The sequence below is a fragment of the Pleurodeles waltl genome, chromosome 8 (assembly GCF_031143425.1).
Source record: "Pleurodeles waltl isolate 20211129_DDA chromosome 8, aPleWal1.hap1.20221129, whole genome shotgun sequence".
NCBI lineage: Eukaryota > Metazoa > Chordata > Amphibia > Caudata > Salamandridae > Pleurodeles > Pleurodeles waltl.
The window spans coordinates 876,110,460-876,126,993 of NC_090447.1; the positions used below are offsets into that span (position 1 = coordinate 876,110,460).

The window sequence follows — 16,534 nt, forward strand, 5'->3', positions numbered from 1 at the left end:
TACCCAGAATCCTTTGCAAACCTCAAACTTTGGCCAAAAAATACTTTTTCCTCTCATTTCGGTGACAGAAATATCTGGAATCTGAGAGGAGCCACAAATTTCCTTCCACCCAGCATTCCCCCAAGTCTCCCGATAAATATGGTACCTCACTTGTGTGGGTAGGCCTAGCGTCCGCAACAGGAAATGCCCCAAAACACAACGTAGACAAACCACATTTTCAGAAAGAAAACAGAGCTGTTTTTTACTAATTGCCTAGTTGTGGATTTTGGCCTCTAGCTCAGCCGGCACCTAGGGAAACCTAGCAAACCTGCACCTTTTTGAAAACTAGACATCTAGGGGAATCCAAGATGGGGTGACTTGTGGGTCTCTGACCAGGTTCTGTTACCCAGAATCCTTTGCAAACCTCAAACTTTGGCCACAAAATACTTTTTCCTCTCATTTCGGTGACAGAAATATCTGGAATCTGAGAGGAGCCACAAATTTCCTTCCACCCAGCATTCCCCCAAGTCTCCCGATAAAAATGGTACCTCACTTGTGTGGGTAGGCCTAGCGTCCGCAACAGGAAATGCCCCAAAACACAACGTGTACACACCACATTTTCAGAAAGAAAACAAAGCTGTTTTTTACAAAGTGCCTAACTGTGGATTTTGGCCTTTAGCTGAGCCGTCACCTTAGGAAACATAGCAAACCTGTGCATTTTTGAAAACTAGACACCCAGTGGAATCCAAGATGGGGTGACTTGTGGGTTTCTGAGCAGGTTCCAATACCCAGAATTCTTTGCAAACCTCAAAATTTGGCAAAAAAAACAATTTTCCTCTCTGTTCTGTGACAGAAAGTTCTTGAATCTGATAGGAGCCACAAATTTCCTTCTACCCAGCATTCCCCCAAGTCTCCCGATAAAAATGATACCTCACTTGTGTGGGTGGCCCAGGTGCCAGCAACAGAAAAATGGCAACAACCTGTAGAGATTGAAGGGATACCACAGCGAGTTGATAAGCACATATTTTTCTTTTATACATTTTTTACGCTGACTGCTTTGGGGATGCATGCAAGTGAGGTATCATTTTACTTGGGAGACTGAGGGGAACACTGGGTGGTAGGAAATTTGTACCGCAGCGGCGATCCTACAAAGTAAGTGAAGAAAATATGATTTTTTTAAGCAAATTTTGAAGTTTACCGAGCAGTCTGGGTAAGAAAACGTTGGGGGATCCAGGCAAGCCACACCTCCTTGGACTACTTGGGGTGTCTATTTTTAAAACATGCCTGGGTTTAATAGGTTTCCCTAGATGAAGGCCACACCAGGTGGGCGTGGCCAAGCCACCGAGCATGGCGGACACGATCTGCTAGAGCTCTGCGCCGCACCTGGCTCATCCGACACCACCAGAGAGGACCGGGGAGGCATATCGCTTCCCGAGCAGTCAGGCTGGAGCCTAGACAACTCCGAGGCTCATCTTAGCCGTGAACGGGTTCTCGCCGGTGTTCTGCGGCAGGGCTGTGCCGCGGCCACGCGAGTCGGACCCGTGAACTGGGCCGCGGGACGGCGCAACCGCGCCGGAGGGAGCGCCCCGAACAGCTGGGGCCGTGCGCCTGGACCGGAGCATTCCTGAGGCGCGCCAGCTTGCCAGCAGCCACGACCTGAGGAGGGGAGGTGCGCCTCCCCTGGCGATGAGGTAAATGAAACGGGCCCTTTTCGGAAGCTGGTGAAGGCCCGGGCAGAGCCCGCTGGCCCTCTTGGAAGCCGGTGGGGCCCTGGCAGCTTTTGCCCCACTCCAGATTGCGGCGATCGAGAGGGGGAGGACGCCCCCTCGATGGCCAGGACTCTGTGCTGGGGAGCGGTGAGAGAGCCACGAGGAGGGTATGCTCTGGGCCCCCTCCGAGCCTGCGGGGAGCAGGGGATATGCGCCTACACAGGCGTTGAGCTTTACCGACCTGCTGGAGACCTGCAACTATTAAAGAGGACCCCTGAGACAAGAGCGAGTGGCAGAAGATTGGAGGTGGGGAGAAGCTTGGCCGGGCTGCTCGTGCTGTCGCTTGGAGGTGACCTGGTGCCTCCAGACAAGCGGGCCCGGCCCTTCTCAGTCATCTTGGGTATCTGAGCAAGCGAAGGTCACGTGGAAGCTTACATAACCAACCAATGGTCAACAACGCGGAGAACACTGCGTAAGAGGCAGCGCTTAGTGCGATTCCCTACTGGACTGGCTGCAGGTGGGGATCTACAGCGCGGAGTTGGAGGCAGCCGCTGGTGGTATTGTCTGGCATCAGGCTGCACATCTTTGCCAGTGAATTGCCCGCTTGCTCCCATTTGCTCCAACCGAATCTGAACTAAAACGCAGAACGCATGCAGTGGCTAACAAGGCGGTAAGTGACGATTTGGGGCTGGACAGAGGACCCCTGAGACCTGGAACATGGTCGTAACAGGGCGCTTGCGCTCTGGTGCCAGAACCAGGAAATCGCAGGACCCAATAATCCAGGACAGCCAAAAATTAGATGCAGTACTTGCTGCAGTAAAACGCATTGGGGATTCACTGGACTGTGCTCGCACATCGTTGGAAGCAAAGATAGACAAGGTGGCAAGCGACCTTCTTGTCCTGCTACATGCGGACCATCGCAAGTTGGCAGACAAAACCAGCGAGATCGAGGCCAAAGTAGAAGAGCTAACACCTGCGACCTCCCGGCTGAAAACAGAAATGGAAGACGTGCAAGCCAGGGTGACGGAGTTGGAGCGCCGAGTGGAAGACGCACAGGGCCGCTATAGAAGGAACACCATCCGAGTGGTGAGCTTGTCGGAGGGCACCGAGGGCCGGGATCCGGTGGCCTACTCAGAGAGCTGGCTGCGGGGGCTGGTACCAGAGGGTGAACTTACCCCCTTCTTCTCTGTGGAGCGTGCCCATCTAATTCCATCACAACCGAGGCCGCCGGGGAGTGCTCCGCATCCATTTATCATTCGCCTCCTCCACTATGCAGACAGAGACATTATACTACGAACAGTGAGGGCCGCCCCGCCTCCCCGAGTGGACGGCGCGTAGATCTTACTATTCCCGGACTATACCTTAGCGGTGCAGATGGATCGAGCCTCCTATCTGCCCCTGAAGCGTAAGCTAAGATCCCTTGGCCTAAATTACTCTTTGCTATTTCCCGCCAGGTTGTGGCGGAAAACAAATTGTATTTCTTCACCACACCTGAGGCAGCATGGGAGTGGCTTGAATCATCGGGACTGGCCTCTGGTGGCGCAGCTGAACGGATTGTCCCGGTACCTCGAGCCAAACTCAGTCAAAACAGACGGGACCGAAGAAGAATGAAACTCGCACTGGTCCTACTACATGCACGCCAGTCCTGGAACAACTAATCCAGGAGAGAAGGAAGGCGATCCACACTGCTGCGGCGATAAGTGCGTCCCCCCTGGTCTCGGGGTCAGACACAGAACTCTCACAGCCTATCGGAATCAGGCCTCACCGGAGGCCCCCATGTGACGCCGGCCACCTCGGATGATCTCTTTTAAAGGATCCTCGAACAATGTCGAGAGACTGTGCGCTGTAGGAACTGCCCAACTAACTGAACCTGCATTGGTATGGTCCGGGAAATAAGCGGGCAGCGGACCCGATGCGTGCGTCGAACTTCATGTGGCTGTGTGTGTGCAGGATGGTGTGGCACCCTCCCTCACGTGCTTCGTCCCCCTGCGGCTGGAGAGTGAGCGATTGCCCTTGTGTTCCCCTCTATTTTCACTGTTATCTGCTATAGCCGGATAAAATGGCATGTGTTTGAACTGCTCTTCTGCGGGCTTGGCCTACCCCCACGCTCCTACTAGTGGAGACACATAATGTGTGGCTGTGCGATTACACGCTACTGTTTTCGTTGTTGGGTTTGGGCGGTGACCTGTTGTCTATCTGCTCTGATGGCATTAGTTATGTTCTGTTCTTGCTGGTGGACACTTATTAAACCCCCGACTGTTGGCTGGGAGTGGAAGAATGATGGTGTGGCGCTGCGCGGAGGGGCAGGGCGGGAAGAACTGAGAGGGGATTTATTACCCATGGTATGTCTACATACACAGCAATTACCTGGAATGTGAGAGGCATTCACACCCCCAAGCGGCGATACGCTATTTACTCCTATCTTAGAAGACACTCAGTCCATTTGGCGTTTTTACAGGAGACACACCTGATGGGACCGGAGATCCCCCGGCTGCGCCAACGCTGGAGAGGGCAACTGTATGCGACGGGTCACTCGGCGTACGCCAGAGGTGCATTAATTTGGATTAGAGCTAGTACTTCCTTTGTGGTGGAGGAGCAGGTTGTGGACCCACAGGGTAGATTTGTGTTGGTCAGGGGGAGTCTGGCGGGTCATACGGTTGTATTAGGCTCTATATATGCCCCAAACGCAGACCAGACTTCCTTTCTGCATGGCCTGTCTCAGCACCTGGCGGGTTGGAGTGGCCTTCCATGGCTGCTGGGGGGGGACTTCAACAGCATGCTTGATGTGGAGTTGGACCATTCCTTCCCCCCGTTGCCCACGTCGCCGGTGGTGGCTGCCTCGCATGGTCTGGTATACTGGACTCAACAGTGGCAATTGGTAGACATATGGCGGCAGCGACACATGGTGGACAGGGTCTGCTCCTTCTACTCTGCCCCACACTCCCTCCACATGCGCCTAGACAGAATGCTTTGTACTGCGAGCTTCGCCCTGGTGATAGTGAACTTGGATTATCTGGGGCGCACACACTCGGATCATAACCCGCTGCTTGCCCGCCTGTGCCGGGGGTCCTCACGTCCGGCTGTTCCCACCTGGAGGCTGAGGCCGGAGCTGCTGGAAGACGCTGCCTTCAGAGCGTCACTGAGTGCTGTAATCCCAGAATTTTTTTAGCATAATGACGGCACGCCCTCGTCGGGTTTGATAGAATGGGATGCATTCAAAGTTTTCATCCGGGGGCACTGTCTGGGAGCTCAGTGTAATTTGCATTGCTCTGTTGAGCACGATCTGACCCGGGTGGAGCGGGTCCTGTTACGACCAGAGGGGGAGGTAACTAATAATCCGGCTGAAGGGTCGAGGTTGCCAGCGATACGCACTGAACACCTGTCGCTGTAGAGCGTCTGTGATGTCTAAATTGTACTGCGCACTCTGCGAGAACCCACGCTTCGGCTGACAAGGCGGATAAGCTCTTGGCCTGGCTGATCCACCGGGATTGTGAGAGGAAACCGATAGTGGAAATTCGCTCACAGACGGGGGGACTGATACGTCTGGGAAGATACAAGCTGAATTCACGAGACATTACGAGGCACTTTACGCTTCAGGGGTGCCCCCCGGGGATCATTCCAGCGATGGGTTTCTTGCTGGGGTGGAGCTGCCGCACTTAGAGAACGACCAGATTGAAACACTTGAGACACCCCTCGACCTTGAAGAGATCAGATCTAGTATCCGTGAGCTTGCGTCTGGCAACACGCCGGGCCCGGACGGGTTGCCAGTTGACTTTTAGAAGGCCTTCGCGATACAATTGGCGCTCAGACTGCTTCGTGTATATGATGCGGCTGAACAGGAAGGTTATCTATCAGCTACTCAGAGGGAGGCGCTGCTGGTCTCCCTTCCCAAGCCTGGGAGGGTCCCGGTGGAAATGGGCTTGTACAGACCTCTGGCAATGCTGAACACAGATTATAAAATACTAGCCAAGGTACTGGCGACGCGCCTTGTGCCGAGTGTGCCGGGTCTGATACATCCCGACCAAAACGGGTTTGTGCTGGCCAGAGACACCTCCCACAATATCAGAAGGTTATTCCGGGTCATGCAGTATGCGAGGCGTAATTGGCCGCGAGCGGGATGCCTTGTTCTGGATCTGGAAAAGGCTTTTGACTTTCTAGAATGCCCTACTTGTTTGGAGTGTTACAACAGTTTGGTATGGGACCATCCTTTATTTGTCTAGTTAAACTACTATACACCAGGCCGCAAATCTGGGTGAGGCTGGGATCCGAGATATCGGAGACCAATCCGGGTACGCAGGGGTACGAGACAGGGCTTACCTCTCTCGCCGTTGTTGCTCTTACTCACTATGAAACCTCTAGCAGCAGCCTTGCGCAGAGAGGGGAGTGACTGGGGAATCCCTCTAGGGGATGGCTTACACATAGTGTTGCTGTATGCTGACGACCTCCTTCTATACTTCAGAGATGTTACACGGATCCCGCCGGAAGCTGGGTCGCTCCTACAACACTTTGCGTCAATATCCGGCCTCAAGGTTAATTGGTCTAAGTCGTGCCTCATTCCCTTTGACCCGGGACTTTCAAATCTGGGACTTAATTTGGCCGGGAGCCCTGCTCCACGGCAACCATGCATGTTCAGATATCTGGGCATCCGAGTCTACCATAGCGAGGAAGATATATTCGAGGGCAACCTTGCAAGAGCGGTGTCCTCGGTCCGGTCTCAAAGGTTGTTTTGGAGGACATTACGGCTGTCGGTAGAGGGCAGGATAGCACTCCTGAAAATGGTGGTCCTGCCACGACTTTTGTATTTTTTCTCTAACCTCCAGCACTATGTTCCCCCCGGTTTTTTCAGGGCTCTGGAGATGGGGCTGAGAGAATTCATCTAGAATGGCGGCCGCTGCAGAGTTGCCCTAAAAAAGTTGTACCTACCACCTGACAAGGGTGGACTAGCAGTCCCTAATTTGGAACACTACTACCTGGCAGCCCAGCTTCAGTGGATATCCAGGTGGCTGACGGACGCCCAGCTCGCAGACACAGCGTCGGAGAGGGGTCCCTGGTCTCTCAAGCAGATACTGCACTTATTTCACCAGCTCACTCGTGCGAAGACCCCACGCCAACTGTTTCTAAGGGTAGCCAATAAATGTTTCCGTAGATCCCACTGCCTCACAGAATCGGTGATCCCTTTTGCACCGGCCCTGGCGCTATCGGGTACACCAAGGGGCCCCAGAGTCACATCGGACTCCGAATTACGCACATGGGACGAAATAGAGTTGTGTACATTGGGTGATCTCTATGAAGAGGGCCGGCTGCTCCCGTTTGCTAGGCTCCAGGAGCTGGGGTTGCCGCCTGGTCGGTTTCTATTACACTGTTTCTTGTTACGGGCCCTGAGGTCTGGGTGGGGAGACATCTCTGTGGCTCTCACGCTCACTTGCTGGTTCAATATCTGCAGGTGATGGGTCAGGTTTGTCGCCTGATTAGCTGGCTGACAGATGCCCTGAGAACCCACACCGCTCCTGAGAGTGAAACGCTACGCGTGGCATGGGCGGAAGACACAGATGGTCCGATCGCGGTAACACAGTGGAGGTTGGCTATCTCAGGTCACCTTAATGTGCCCTTCAATTCTCGATTTCGCTTAATCCAATACTATATAGTGCACAGAGCCTACCTTACACCAGCCCCTGACACAAATCCCTGGTGTTCTAGTGGTTTCTGCCCCCCCCACCTTGGGGGCAGATCAACCTAAAAATAATAGGCCTATCTGCCCCCAAGGGGTGGCAGAAATGGCCACAACAAACATGCCCCCCAAATGAGAGCGACTCTTGCCCAAGGAGCCGCTCCCCGACACAAAAAACATTACACATAACCACAAAAAAAATCCCTGGCGTCTAGTGGGCATTCCTGCTGCCCGATTGCAATGCGATCTGGCAGCAGGAATGCTCGAAGAGACACAGGGGGAAAGGAAAACTCTTTCCTTTCCCCTGGTGCCTCTTTGCTTGCAACCCCCCACCCGCCAGAGGAGAAGCTCACCTCTTTCTCCTCGATCCCACTGGAAGCAAATGGCTTCCAGTGCGATCAGCACCCTGTAATGATGTCAGCTTGTGATTGCGCGCTGACGTCATTGTGGGGGTGGGTGGCGGGGGTCGAAGGGGAAGGGCTTCCCCTTCCATCCCTGCCTTGGGGGGTGGAAGGGAAGCCCACAGAGGGAGAGCTAGCACTCCCTCTGAGCTCAGTGCCGAGGTCGTAATGGTTACGTCCTCTGCACATGAGCACCCTACCCTTGGACGTAACCATTAACAGGGATCAACAGGGAAACAAGCTGTGTTGAAGACAAGTCTACAGCAACACCCTGGAGAGTGACTGTGCCAGACCAACTGTGCGCCCACGGACGACAACGGCACAGAAGACGGAAATGGTACAGAAGATGGAAAGGACGCGTACAACGCTGCACATAGGAGGAGAAGACTGCAGCTTTCCCAGCCAAGGGGCAACAGTGAGAAATGGACGTAAGTGCCACCTGAGGCATGAGGAGAGCGCGCATGGAATGCGCAGCCCCTGGCAGCCGTCCGACGCCACCGCCGAAAGAACGTCACATGCCCCAGCAGTGATGGACATCACCGCAAGATAAGAGAGGGACATGCCATGCGTCAACAAAAGACACCCAGAAGGAAAAGGGACAATGTCAGAGGTGCTCAGAGAGCTGCACCATCGAAACTGACAACACAGGCAGGAGCCCGAGAACATGGAGAGAGTACCCAAGAGCATGACGTAACGCACAGGACAATAGGCCGTGCCAGCCGGCCTTACCGTTGCACAAGACGGCCAACATTGGCCCATCACACAGCAGGTCTCGAGAAGCGACAAACATGTAAAAACAGGCCCAGGTTCAAGCAAGACCTAGTGCTGCAACGGCGCTACCTTGAGCACTGCGCCCTCAAGTGAAGAGGAGGTGGGAAAGGAAGTGACCTGCCATCACTGCCCTGCAACGGGGCAGAGATTAATCAAGGAGTGTCCTCCCACACACTGCCTCAAGACGGAGTCGGCAGCAACTCGCAACAGGCAAGAGGAGAGCCGCACACCATGAGTGGTAAGATGCCACCCCTGCAACACTGAGGAAGCACCACAGCAAAGAAGAAGAGAGCGTGGCGCAACACCATGCTGTGAAAAAGGAAGAGAGGAGTTTGTATGACAAGACCTGTCACACTGCAACACCTGTCGACCACAGGAGAACAAGAGCGTAGGATCACAGGGTGGAGAGATGGAGGACTCATGCCACGAAGGAAGAGTGCACCCACAGACAAGACAGCCACCAGGGTGCAGCGACGTCACTGGAGACAGCTCAGCTGCAGTACCAAATGTAAGACGCTGTTCGCGAACCGCGTACTTGACCCACGCTTCACAGCGTGACCGTCCAAGCCACCTGTCACTGGCTGCTTGAAGCAGATAGTACCACTGCTAACATCTGCACATGAGGAAAATAAAAAAAACTGCACAAGCTATTGGTGAAGTCCCTCCAGTCACCCTCACTCAAGCAACATCACTCATCGTCCAGGTATCCAAATGGCAAGCACCATCATTGACATGTGCATCACAGTATCCATCAAAGGAGCTGATAAACACTAAGGTGGATCATCACCTCCGCAATACAACAACACCAACTAAGACACCCTCCTGGCAACATGCAAGACAATTGCCCTGAGACCGTCTGGGAGCCCACCTACATCTGGTCCATGTTGGCAAGCGCACTGACTACGAATCATCCATCCTTGTGGCTGCACGAATGACTTGACCATGGCTCCTGTCGGAGAGCCTGCAGGGGCCTAGAGATGGCCCACACGTAGCCCAGCACAGTCCATGCCAGTCCCGTAGCAGTCCATTGAAAGGGCCTCAAGGAATTTCCAAGTGAAGAATCCACAAAAAAGAGGGGGTCTGGAAGCTGCTCCACTGACAAAGTATCAGGATGTATTAAGCCTTCAGCGGAGGACTTCACACCATCACAGATGTCATCCGTCTTTGAAGGATTTGCCTTCATGAAGCCAGGATGTCTCAAGAAGCATATTAGCAATAGACACCACCAACACTCCTGATGCACCCAATTTGAATGATGCACCCAATTTGAATGATGCACCCAGTTCGAATGATGCACCCAATTCGAATGATGCACCCAATTCGAATGATACACCCAACTCGGCTGAGGGCTGGTCCTACATACATACCCCACACGCACCCAACTCAAGCGTCACCAGTCAGGTGACCCTGCCAATAAAAAGGGCCAGGCGCACGTGCCCAGGGCCAGATTTCAGAACCCTACCACTGTGTCTGCATCATATTTTTATGTAGCATGAGGACCTAGGGTCCCCAACACTACATTAGGGACTCTGTTTTGGGGATCCATTCTCCTTTACAACAGTCCGTAGGCAGGCATATGAAGAAGCAAACCTGGAACCCATCGCAGTCCCTTGTATCTGGTGGTACCACACACCATCATGCAGGAAAAAGTTTTTAGGCAAGATAATTTCAATCATATCCACTAGCATGTTGTTATGTTGCCAGTGATCAGCCGTTTTAGTACGTAAGAACTATTCAATCGCTCTAATACCAAACGCTTTGAGTGTACATGTATACAGACTTGTTACATCCATAGTGACAAACATCAAATCCTCTGACCATTCTAGATCTTCAAATTTGTTAAGTGTATCTTTACTATCCTGTATAAAGGCAGGCAGGTTATGTACAAAGGGTTGTAGAAAAACATCCACTTACTCCAACATCCTTTCAGTAGGTGAAACATTTCCAGATATAATTGGCCTCCCCGGGGGAAATTTGCCCCCTTTATGTATCTTGGGGAAAATATATATACAGGGAAAGCGCGGATTGGAAACTTTAAGATAGTTGTATTCACCCACTGTAATCAAACAACTTTCACGCCATTCAACTAGACCCATATTAATATACTGCCCAAGTGATTTCATCGGGTTCTCAACAACGTGTTCATAACAACCCTGATCTGACAATTGGCGACTAATTTCCTGCATGTAATTCTGTTTGTCCATTATCACCACATTCCCACCCTTATCAGCTTCCTTGATTACTATGGTGCGATCAGATTTCAAAGATTGTAACAGCAACTCTCTCTCTTCTTGTTAGGGTATCATTTCTGAATTTAGAGACAGTTGATCTCTCCATATTCTTGTATAAGTCACACATAACCCTTGTCCGAAATAGGTCAATATTACGATGTGTACCATGTGGTATAAATTTAGAAACCGATTTTAGCCCACTATTCACATCAATATTTTCCTCAATACCCAACTCCTGTCTTAAAACATTAATATGAGCATAGCATTCATCTGACATAATCAGTTGTAAGTCATAAAGGTCAGATACCGAGTGCGAAAGAACAGAGGTCAAATCTGTTACTGGCTTAGCTGGTATGCATGTAGTGTCAAAATAATCCTTTAATTTAAGCTGCTGTGTGAATTTAAACAAATCAACAAATATATTCATAGGGTCATTCATTTGTGTAGGGCAAAAACCCAAGCCTTTACTTAGAACTGCACATTCATCTTCATTAAGTATACGACTAGATAGATTAAGAATAACCAATTTATCATCTTGCATTATGGGAACTGCAGCTGCCGCTACCCTGGATGTCATAGGGTTACTTTGTTTACAGGCTATTGGGTCTTCTTGGAGCGGGTTTGAAACCCCTGAGACTCTGGACCTTTGCTTTTGCCTCCATCTTTTACCCTCCCTTCTAGTCTTCCCTTTCATTCCAATTTGTTCTGCAACCTTAATCTTTCCATTTCCACTAAAAAGGAGGAAGATTTCTGAACAGCCATGGTCGATGTAGAACCTTCATTAGATGCCACACTTGCCAGTGAGGCTATAGAGCTCGAACTGGCTGACTCCGTTTCCATATTTTCAAGACTAGTTGTTTTATTCAAACATGGGGTACGCAAACTGTCGTACTTGCATGCAAATGTATAAATCCTTCCTTCCCTATAGTCCATGTCATCTCGTTTAATTGTGCGTAATTTCTTATCTCGCAAATAGTCCAAGATCTTGTAATTCCTTTTGATAGCATCCTTCAAATTCATATTTTCAATACTTTTCACAATCTGATCCACTTCAGCCTGTAGTTAAGTGGTTTTCTTCTCAGAATGTTTAATTAGAGTGCGCATCATTGTAACCGAGGCATTTTGTAAATTTTCCTCCCGTTCTACCAAGGAGTCCTCATCAAGATCTTCGAATGTGGGAAAGATGAGAATCCTCAAACCTAGCGGATTTTTTTATTCTCCAGATATTTTTGTAAGGTGATACCATCCCACCACCTGGCCATCTCCTGTTTGTTTAGTCATTCCAATTTTTGGAACTTGGACTTCAAACCTTCGTGACCTCATGCGCCTATATTGGTAACATCATTTATGTCCTGACCAGAGAAAAGGTCCCTTGCCATCTCCTCACGTTTAGCCTTAAATCTAGACATATTAACTATTAGGGGTGGAGTAGTGCAAAAAAAGACCCTTCGAGAAATACAAAACTGATAAGCTATTGGCAGCAGGTCTCAATGAACAATGCACCTACCCCTATCACGTATTATCCTGACTTTTTTTTACATATTGATACTGGTGGTGCACTATCAAAATACTTTACATTTGTAATCCCCAGTGGGCTGGCACCTTGGCGGCCGGTGCCGTGATAAGTGTACACCTGGAATTATAAAAACATATATGTATTTTCGAAAAATTGTGTTTTTACCTTCAGGATAATAGGTGATAAGGGTAGGTGCATTGTTCATTGAGACCCGCTGCCAATAGCTTATCAGTTTTGTAAATCCCTGGCACTGCCTTTGCGATCTCAGGCTTCAGAGGTGGCAATTTCAGTGCAGGAACAGTGCAGGACGAGTGGCAGCTTGTCCTTATGGACATCAGTCAGGGCTCCGCTCCCGTTGCTTTTTGTAAAAATATTACACTAACAGTGAATCATAGCATATGATTTACTATTAGTGTAATACAAATGAGAATATGGCAGCTGAGGTATGTAAAAATGCGTTTCAATGTATGTGTGCTTGCTTGCGGGTGAGAGTGGGTGTGTTTAAGTGTGATTTTGTGTGTATGTGTAAGTATGTGTACGTGATTGAAAGTGAAGGTCATCTTGTGCACGGTCGGTTGCGCTACCCATGGCATTTTGGTGAATTTACGTCCATGGTGTCTCTCTGAACGCTAGAAGTTGTACCCTCGCCACATGCGCTTCCTTCTGACCTGTTGCACTCTGTTTATGGCTTCACATATGAGAGGGTTGTGATACACTTTGTCAAGTCATCTTCCCATTTTCACTATTACGCCACTTCCGACCGTGCTACTGTACGTGGGATGTTCTGTTGAAATAACAGACGATAAAGCGTTGGAGCCAAAGAGTGAGACGACTCATCAATGGACCATTGTGAGCGACCGATTCAACCTGTTAGATGATTACTTCTTAAACAATTAAGAAACAACTCCACTTCGGTAAGTACACTAAATCGCCCTTGTGTGACTCTCGTGTGTTTTCTCATGCTGCTTCGTATTGTACTCTTCTGCCATTGCATTAGCATTGCAGAGCTTTGTGGTGGAGGTGAACCAAGAGTGTAACAGAAGTTAGATCTTTTACATTTTTAATACATATTTAAAATCTAAACCATAGTAATTCAATCTTGTTCAAATACAAACTGGTTAAATGAAATAGGGATAATTTAATTTACCGATATTTGCAGTTCTTTAGATGCAAAAATGAGCCATAGAAGCCAACGCCTCAATTCTGTTTCTACCAGTTGCCTCTCACAAACCATCCGTCTCCACTTTCAGTGTCCTTTCCCGTTTCATGCACGTGACATACTTGCCCATATGAGCTCTTTACAATATCTGCATCATTAATGTAGGTACACCAAAATGCCACGGGTAGCAGAACGGGCATGCAATTTCGTCCCAATGACATCACAGGAACTGACATTATTATGTTGGAAAATGGGTTATTGATAGGGCAGGTAGGTACCTACACCTAGCAACAAGCCACAAACCTCCACAAAAGTACAGTTAGGTCTCAGTAAATTAATCCCAGCTCTACCCTTGGTAGCTTGGCATCGAGCGTCAAGGCTTAACTTAGGAGACAAAGTGTAAAGCATTCAAATATCACAAAACAGTAATTAAATAAAACACAGGAAACAGTTTAAAAATCCAAAACCAATTTATAAAAATAGCTTATATTTTTATCTTTAAAATGACACAAAAACGATTAAAATCGGTTCAGGGGAACCGGAGATATGAATTTTTAAAGTATTATTATTTTCTAGCGCATAGAAACAAAAAGCGCCAATCGGGTCATCTGGTTGCACCAGGACCGGGACAAAGTCAAACTTTCAGGCCGACCGCGATGGAGCCCTGCTCGGCTACAGGTCGCGGGAGGCCTCGGTTAAAAAGTTACCTTCTGACTTAGTCTTTATTTTGAAGTTTTTCTTCACCGGGACGAACCTGCCAGTTGGATCCGACCTCCTGGAGCCCTTGTCCGGATACGCGAAGTCGGTTTCCTCGGTGGTGATTTCTACCTTCGGACTTAGTCGTTTTTTCGAGATGAAAATCCTTCGACCGGGGTAAACCTGGATCTTGATCCGACGTCCGTGGAGCCCTTCTCGGATACGATGGCTGGAAGGTCCCGGTCAACTTTTTACGTTCGGACTTAGTCTCTTTTTCGGATGTTTTTCTTGACCGGGACGAACCACGAAGTCAGGCCGGGTCGCGGTTGAGGCAAGCCGGCTAGAATTTCCGCGTCGAGTCGGTCACTTTATGGAGCTTTTTTCTAAAATTTCTCCAATCTTTTCCAAACTTCTGGGGCTTCACCCAGATGTTCTTTTAAGGTTCTTTTGGGGTCCACAGCTCACCCCAAGGGTCCAGAAGTTCTGTGATGGTCCTTGGGAAGTGCGGACTTCAACTCCCAGAGTGCACCTGGCGCAAACTCCTTTTTGGCCACTGGGCAGTGGTCAGCTGGTCACTTTTTCAGGAGTTGGTGCAGGGGACTCTGGTTAGCAATTTTTCACCTGTAGCAAACAGGGAGTCCCTCCTTGAACCAGTGGAAGCCAGGCAAAGTCCTTCTTGTGGTGAAGCCCAAGTGTGCAGCTGGTGCAGTCTTTCTGAGTGCAGGGTCCAGGTGCAGGCCAGGGGTCCAGCAGGGCAGTCCTTCTTCTCCTTGTAGTTCTTTCTTCTTGAAATTTGGTGGGGATCTGAGGTGTGGGTGCAGGTCTGCCAGTTTTATCCTTGCTCCTGGGTGAAAAGCAGGGGGGCCCTGGTCCTCCAATCAGGGACAGGGTCGTCCCCCTGTGATGACCACTTCCTGGGAAGTGTGGCAAAAATCCATCCCAGAAGGCAATAGTCTCTAAAAATCCAAAATGGATGAATCTGATTTTTAGAGGAGAGATCTGGCTGAGCCCACCCACTGGTGTGGCTAAAAATCATAAACACACCCCTCTCCTGCCCTCTCCTAATCTAATCAAGGGGGCACCTAGCTGTCTGGGGTTGCAGGATGTGGGGGTGTTGCTGGGTGCTCCAGATGTCCTGCTCTGCCTTTGAAGACCAGTTTGGCAGCCCTCCCCCTTCCTGCTTCCCCATCTGCTGAGGGGAGATTCTCTCCCCCAAGCACATTCCTTTGTGTGAAGTCAGGCCACTTCACACCTCATTAAAGTAGCCTGGCAGAAGCTGCTGCAGGCTGGCCAATCAGAGCACAGCAGCAAAAACAATGCAGAGCTGAAATTGGCAACTTTTTAGGTAAAGTCTAAACTTTTTACCTGCACTAGTTATATTAAATCCAACAACTGGAAGTTGTGGGATTTATTATAACAATCAATTTGATACCAAATTCTTGGTATGTAACATTTAAGGAGACTTTAAAATTTTAAATAAAGTCTGCCCATTCTAGCCTATGAAGGCCATTTACTTCAATGAGGGAAAAACGAATTTGGCTGTTTTTACCTCACCAGGGCTTATAAATCTATTTTTATAAAGTCCCTGCTTATAGTTACATGGCACCCAGCCCTAGGGGCACATAGGGCACACCTTAGGGGTGACTTATATGTAAAAATAAGGTAGTTTAAGACTTTGGAAGTACCTTTAATTCCAAAGTCGAATTTGCATATAACTTTAATTTAAAAGCAGCCAGCAAGGCAGGCTTGCTTTTAAAATGACACTGGGCACCTCAGCAATGCACCTAGGTGTGCACCACCTATGCTGTGGTCCCTAAACCTACATGCCCTACCATATACTAGGGACTTATAGGTAGGTTAACTTAGCCAATTATAATTAGCCAAATTTGCATATCCATTTTACACAGAGCACAGGCCCTGGGACTGGTTAGCAGTACCCAGGGCACCATCAGAGTCAGGAAAACACCAGCATAAAGTGGAAAATGGGGGCAAAAAGTTAGGGGGCCTCTGCAATCAGCCCCAGTTTCTCACACAACCCCCCCCCAGCCCACACGCCCAGGAGACTCAGCCCAACCCTGGGAGAGTCTTCCTGGCTTGTTAGGCGAGGAAGACAGTGAAGAAAACTGGCTGTCCCTTTGCAGGGCCTACTCTGCCTTATATCCTCCTGTCAGGGTCACTCCCTCTGGGTAGTGAAGCCATCCCAACAGTAAAAGGACCCAATTCAAACTGAAACTTCCCTCTAGGGGGGTCTTCCTCCTCTCTCTCTGCCAACTTGGGTAGTGAGGTGCCCACCTCCCCTACTCCTAACTTTGCTAGGGCAACACCTAGCTTACCCAAAGAGGTCACCCAACACTTGAGCAACCCCACCATGACCAACAGGGTCAGGGGGCCTACTTTGCTATTG

General features: G+C 49.8%; 1 protein-coding gene across 1 annotated transcript in view; it reads left to right on the forward strand.

Moving 5' to 3' along the window:
- The first annotated feature begins 13,085 nt into the window (after positions 1-13,085).
- The window catches only part of LOC138250365 (interleukin-5 receptor subunit alpha-like), a 318,270-nt gene continuing 314,821 nt past the window's right edge, over positions 13,086-16,534 (forward strand). Inside the window, exon 1 of the mRNA XM_069205163.1 lies at positions 13,086-13,189. The gene's annotated coding sequence lies outside the window, so the exon portion shown is untranslated. The remainder of the gene's footprint in view (positions 13,190-16,534) is intronic.